Source organism: Anolis carolinensis, chromosome 4 (assembly GCF_035594765.1).
Source record: "Anolis carolinensis isolate JA03-04 chromosome 4, rAnoCar3.1.pri, whole genome shotgun sequence".
NCBI classification, from domain to species: Eukaryota; Metazoa; Chordata; class Lepidosauria; order Squamata; family Dactyloidae; genus Anolis; species Anolis carolinensis.
This window is the reverse complement of record NC_085844.1, coordinates 90195831-90203207: the sequence shown is the minus strand read 5'-3', so window position 1 is coordinate 90203207 and position 7377 is coordinate 90195831. Positions and strand designations below refer to the sequence as shown.

The 7377-nt window shown below is 39.7% G+C and overlaps 1 protein-coding gene across 1 annotated transcript in view; it reads right to left on the bottom strand.

Annotated features, from left to right (window-relative positions):
• The window catches only part of crb1 (crumbs cell polarity complex component 1), a 188275-nt gene that overhangs the window by 5777 nt on the left and 175121 nt on the right, over window positions 1–7377 (bottom strand). The gene's annotated exons all lie outside the window — the stretch shown is intronic.

Genomic DNA, 7377 nt, shown 5'->3' with positions numbered 1-7377 from the left:
AGAAAAAGTAGTTCAATGCGCAGTAATGCTATGTAGTAATTACTGTATTTACGAATTTAGCACCAAAATATCACGATGTATTGGAAACACTGACTACAAAAATGCGTTGGATAATCCAGAACGTTGGATAAACGAGTGTTGGATAAGTGAGACTCTACTGTACTTATTTACATTAGGGAACACTTGTGTTTGCGTATACATACATAATAAGATATTTTGGAAATGCGACCCAAGTTAAAGCATGAAATCCACATATGTTTCATGAGCACGCATAGCCTGATGTAATGTGACTTTCTAGAAATTTAGAGCCTGATGAAAATTTCATTTGGGGATGGACTGAATATTCATTTCAGGGCAATTCTCTTGTCCCTAACCCCCCCCCCCCCCCCTCAGCTGCAGTCAGGGTGGAAGACACTTTTAGCTGCAAAAAAAATCATATGGATACAGGGGAGTGTTGTCCTGGTCAGCTATGACAGCAAGGATGAGAGGTTGGAGCGCTAGACCAACAGCTTTCAACAGCATACACAGTAGAGCATAGTAGCTGAAGAGGAAGAACCCTTAGGCACCACGTCCCAGCAGGAAGAACAAGCAGAAGCTAGCACTTCAGGACAGGCTGCTGAAGCATGAGCTGCTCCTAATCCCCACGGGGAGATAGGGCAGGATATAAATAAAGTTTTATTATTTTCATGTGCAATTTCACAGAGAGCAAGCTCAATTACACAAGTTTGTCAGGTTAGTTGCGAAACAGGCTATCCACAAGTAATACCTGTGGCCTTAGCATAAAAGACTCTTGAGTTCACAATCTTGTTGCTGAAGGCAACGTCTTGCTAGATGGTGTTATTATGAACTCCTGGTGTGACTGACTTTGTGACCCTGGACCGGAACTGGACTTTTGGATTCTGTCTTGCAATTAGTTATACTGTTACTTACTGGCTTGTTTGACCTTGGAACTGTCACACTGACTAATGGCATTCGGATTGTGGATTTAGGCTTTGATTTAAGAACTCTCTGGGTATGGCCTTTGAACTTTGATATTGACTCTCTGTGTTTAAGCATGAAGGAGGCAGAATCACGACAAGTGTGCACATAGAAAGCCACGAAACAATATATTTAAATGTCTTCCCATTATTTATATACATTCACTTTTAGGTCCTTGTGATAGCATTCCAAAAACTGAATTTTCTGTTCGCTGACAGAAGATGTGTAAAACCATTTGTCTACAATATTTAAGTTGCCAAAGGCAGGGCTGTTTCTCCCCCACTGACAGCTTGAGCAGGTCTGTGTGGAGTAACTGAACTGATGTGGATCTAAATGCAGTTTTTATGCACTTTCCCAGTACTTTGCAAGCATAAGTGTTCCCATATGTCGAGTCTTCCCTTGTGTTGAAAAGTCCAGATGTTTGCAATCAGTGGAAGTATGAAAGGACATAGCTTCCTGGGTGCTAGGATATATATCCTTTAATCAGTCCCTGAACATTTCCTTAGTTTTCAATAACTGGCTTAACTGATGTATTTTGCCAGAGAGTGGCCTCTGTGAACCATTACTTTCCTTCCTGCTCTTCACATCTGATAGGCATTCATAGAGGGTAGAATAGGAGAAGAAAGTTTCTTGGCATGTTAAAAGTGTCAGGCCCAGATTTGCATTTTTTAATCTCGGTCTGACAAAATGGAATTACATACAGACTGTAAAGAATCGTCTTTTTAAAAAGTAACAATTACAATTCCACCGTAAACAGCAACAAACAACATATTAAGGTACTGTTCCATTGTCCGGGTGGAGGTCACTAGGGGGTGCTAGAGAGAGAAGGATAGTTCATTTTAGAGAGGGGGGAGTTGGAGAAAGAAGGCAATTTTCCCTGTTTTTGCTGGTTATTCCCCCTTCCCATATCTAAATGAGGGTTGTTTCCGTAATGGGGACATGAGTGGGGGGAAATAACAGGAAAACAGGGGAATATGATTTTCCTCCTTCAACCCACCCTCCATTCCCATAAAATGGATTATTGTTCTCTCTCTAGCACACCCTGGTGGCCTCCGCCTGGATAATGGAACAGTACCCAAATTTACTACAAGATAGCAAGACCTTGCTGTATTCGATGAAGGTTAGCATTTTCCAGTGACAAAATACTACTTTCTTGAATGCCGGGGAACACATAACTTGCCTTCAACTAAAGTGTTTATTATCAAGTGAATTTGGATCTAAAACAACAGATGAAAAAATGCAGTAACTTAATAAGCACAACCTCTGATCTTCTAGTCATTACCACTAACTTTTTAAAAGGCTCAGGGGATTTAAAATGTTAATCTGGATATATTGGATCCTTTTCTTTTCAATGTTTTTCCAAATTATTCTCCCCACTCTTTAGGTTGCTTCTAGCAAAACAAAATGTGGAAGTAGAGCATTTGTAGAGAAAAGAACTTTCATCCTACACAATTATAACTCTATGATTGCAGTATAACTACCATGGCAACGTTTTGGGATTTGCAGTTTATTATTTGAAAATAAAAATTAATATTATGAGTTTGGAGGAAGGCCAATGGGATAGCACGAGCCCTTTAGGTATGGTCTCATGAGCCTATGTTTTAAGCATTGTAATTATTGTACTTCTTGATTTCTAACATTTTCCCCTCATCCTTTCTTATTAGTAAGCACAGAAGAACACCAAAATATGTGTAGCACTGAGGCAAAGAAAAGAATTTCCATCTTCCATTACATAAAGGCAGACAAAACCTCTGACATTTAGATCTGTTCCAGGGCTAAATGATATGCTTCTCTCTTCTGAAAGACAAAGAAGCAACAAAAGTTAAAATAACTTGCTGGAAATTCAAATGCCATTTAAAAACATTTCAGTCCCTGCTTGCTTCATCTCCTCTGGCATATCAAACCACAGGGTCAGGATTAGCATTGACAGCACAGATACTTTGAACAGTGTTGGCATTTCAGCCTAATTAGTTAGAACAGTATTTTTATTTTCATTTTGATGTTTTGGACCTCTCAGTTTTTGACCATAGGTTTTCATTCCATTTTTAAAAATAAACTTACTTTAAAAAGTTACCCATTCTGTTCTTGTATTATCTACTCTGCATTATTGCTCCTCCCCATCAGAAAATGTGATTTATCATGAATATCAACAGCAGACAAACGGCTTGCAAAAGTTTTAAATCTGGCAGAAATCGATAAATTAGCAATGCTGCCCAGGAGAAAAAAACCCAAAATTACTGCTAAAAAAAGAGAGAGACTGGGAACCATTTCTAAAATTTATGAAAAAAAAGAAGAAAAGGACTCACAATTATGGGCAGATAGCTTTGAATAAGATTAAACCAGGGGAAAGAAAAATGATCTAGAAACAATAATTAGCCAGAGGGTCCAATCTGGAGTTGCTATCTTGGAAGATACTCAGCATACCTCCTCAAAGTAATAACATCTCCTGCCCAGAAAACAAGGCCGGAAGATTAGGGGTGGGGAGCAAGGGCACCACTGTATTGCATTATATTTTGACCAAAATCCGTAACATCTGCAATACAATACTCTAAAAAAGGAATTGTGATTTAAATCTTATTTAAGTTCATCTGTGATGCCTTCTCCCCATTCCAAATTCAGAAGCTGATGGGAGCAGCAGCTGAAGAACTATTAGAGAACAACACAGTACATGGCGTGTCCCGAGTGTCTAAACTATCTTTGATGGTGATGGTTTCTCCATCCCACCAATGACAGCTTAGGGCAGTGGTTCTCAGCCTGAGGTTCCCAGATATTTTTGGCCTTCAACTCCCAGAAACCCTAACAGCTGGTAAACTGGCTAGGATTTCTGGGAGTTGTAGGCCAAAACATCTGGGGACCCCAGGTTGAAAACTACTGCCTTAGGGATCCAGGATAGGACATGTTGCTGCATTTCTCTTTAATAAAGAGGAATACCTAGCGCAGGGGTCCCCAAACTAAGGCCCACAGGTTGGATGCGGCCCTTCAATGTTCTTTTCCTGGCCACCATCCTAAACTTAGGACTTAATCACACAATTAACTGCAGAGCAGCTGATTGAAGGAGCCCCATGCTACCCATCACACAATGTAGCCTGACTTTCGGCAATGCTCCGTTGATGGACTGAAGCGCAAGAATCCTACAACACTGCACCCAGAACACAAGAGGCTTCCTGAGTTCCATTTGGAACAATGGGGCCAGCCCACGTGTTTTGGTGAAGCGTTGCTGCAGGCAAGGTGGGGCTACCTCGTCGATCCACCACGGAGACTGGCAAATTGCCCTGTGGGACCACATCAATGTGATGAGATCCTTAGAGTCACCCTAAGTCTGAAACAACTTGAAGGTGCACAACAACAATCCTAATTAGCTTGACTATCTCATCAGCCAAAAGCAGGCTCACACTTCCCATTGAATGACTGATAAGTTTATGTTGGTTAAAATTCTTCTTTATTTTAAATATTGTATTGTTCTTTCCTCTTTTTTTCACTACTAATAAGATATGTGCAGTGTGCAAAGAAATTCATTCATGCTTTTTTCAAACTTCAGCCCGCTAACAGTCTGAGGGACCATGAACTGGCCCTCTGCTTAAAATGTTTGAGGGCCCCTGACCTAGATGCTAAGGCGGATGAACCACAGGGCTGCTAGCCTTGCCTCCTATCATCTGCCACCTGAGATTGTTGCCTCCTTCCTCCTAGTGATAAAGGCAGTTCTGCCAAAATATCAATAGAAAAGATGCACTTTTTGACATTCTCCAAAACAAATGTCAAATGGGATAATTAATAGTTACTTGTCAGTAGTTATAAGTTGACCAGACCTTGTGTTGTCAAAGGCTTTCATGGCTGGGATCACAGGGTTGTTGTATGTTTTCCAGGCTGTATGGCCATGTTCCCGAAGTGTTCTCTCCTGACGTTTCGCCCACATCTATGACAGGCCATAGACGTGGGCAAAATATCAGGAGAGAACACTTCGGGAACATGGCCAAACATACAACAACCCGGTGACCAGACCTTGTTTTAAATGCTTCTGTTTTGGATTTTGGATCCTTTTGGATATTGGAACACCTGTACTTGCGCATGGGTATATAACTATATATATAATAAGATGTCTTAGAAATAGAGTATAAACAGTTCATTTGTGTTTCATATGTACAGTAGAGTCTTGCTTATCCAAGCCTCTGGATTATCCAAGCCATTTTTGTAGTCAATGTTTTCAATATATCATGATATTTTGGTGCTAAATTTGTAAATACAGTAATTACAACATAACATTCCTGCGTATTGAACTACTTTTTCTGTCAAATTTGTTGTATAACATGATGTTTTGGTGCTTAATTTGTAAAATCATGACCTAATTTCATGTTTAACAGGCTTTTCCTTAATCCCTCCTTATTATCCAAGACATTTGCTTATCCAAGCTTCTGCCAGCCTGTTTAGCTTGGATAAGTGAGACTCTACTGTACCTTATACACATAATCTGAAGGCAATTCTACACAATATTTTTTAATGTTTGTGTGTATGAAACCAAGTTTGTGTAGGTTGAACTACCAGAGTGCAAAAGTGTCACTATCTTGTGAACAAGGTTGGAGTTTCTGGATAAAGAATGCTCAGTCTGTGTTAAATAATTTAATTTGAGTGATCTTCACACTGATGTTCATGTGGGACCATTCACCAAATGGAAGAAAAATCCTCCCCAATCTCACACAACCATATCTGAGTTATAAAATGAGTACTGGTTGATTATTTCCAGTTCTCACAGATACAAACACAGTGTGTTTTCTGTTATGCCAGCTGGCAATTCAGAAGGATGTGTGTGGAATGTGTGTTGTGTAGACTTCTGGTAATCTGTACTTTATAGCAGTGCATGCCAATGGAAATTACACTTTTGGTGAAACTACAGGAGGCATTTGAAAGGTCATAGACAATACCAAGAAAATGAAAATGCTGAGGTTTGGCTCCTTCTATTAAGAGCATAAAAACCAGATGAAGACTCAGATAGGTTTATTAGGATCAAAAGGATGATTTAAAGTCACAATTTTGGACCTATCAACTTTTCTGCCATTTGACAATATTGGATGAATTATGGAGCATGGAATTGCTTTGCCAGCCTAATGAAACTATTAATGAAAAACAAAAGTGGTGGAACAGAGTTAAACTGTAGACCCCGCTATTCGAATGATGGCTTAACAGTAGTCCTGCAATCCTAAACATATTTATTTCAAAATAAATCCCATGGAATTAAAAAGGATTTACCCACAAACATCCATCAGGAGGAGGCCTTTTGTCAAAATACTCCCTGGAAAGAACTGAAAAGATGTGAATGGTGGTTTTCTGTACTGTTACATGATGTTGGATGACTTGTTTACTTTTTAAGGTCAAATCACTTGCTGGATGTAAGTGGTGACTCTGCATGTGTGAACCAGTTCTCAATCCAATCCATTTTTATGTCATTCTTACAGGGGAAAATACATTACAATTTCAACCGCGTTCTCGCTTTTGAAGGAGAGAATCTAAAAGCTTCACAAATGGAGACTATCTCATTAGACTTATGATGAAGGATCGACATCTTCTGAATTACTAAAGCTAGGGGCTGTTTGCGCACTGAGAGAGACGTTTAGTGGTTTTCTTTTGAAACTCTACACCCCACACTTTCAAGTATTTCAAGAGTTTCATTCATGGGCAATAGACTCAAATCAAGGAAAAGCTTCATGAGAACCACTACTTTTCTTAATGTTCCCCCAACAATAGCAAGAGTATCCATCTGGGCAGCTAAACTAGAAAATCCCAACCGGATGGCCCCCCACGAGGGTCTTCCTCCAGCAGCAAACCAAGAATGGACAACTGAACAGACTCAGAAGTGGAGTTGGACCTTTTTGACCATGCCACCAACTTGTATCATACTCTAGTGAGTATTTGAAGTCAAGGTGCATCATCATCATCAAGAATGGGCAACTTGGAAGTCCCTGAGCAGACTCAGAAATGGAGTGGGCAGATTAAAAGAAAACCTGGCAAAATGGCACTACCTAAAAGAATCCTCTACCTTGTGTGACTGTGCAGCAGAACAAACAACTCCACATTGATATACTTGCATACAATGCCCTGTCTCGTGCACAGAGGAAGAATTGTTTAAAGCCACAGACAATGTGGTTGCTGTTGCCCATTTTTGGTCAAAAATTATTTAGCTGCTTGTGCTTCCTCTATTTTATCAGTTTTATACTTATTTATGCAATCCTTTTGACATGAAACAAAAAAAAATCATGGGCAGTTTGTAAGTGCAGTGATATAAAGTTATTTCAAATTGGGCCCATCTTTTAGAAATACCCAGTACATTAGCAGATTAGAATGTATGCATGCTTCACCAAGACATGAAAATACATATTCAGGAAGTAGTGTTGTTTGGCATACAGAAGC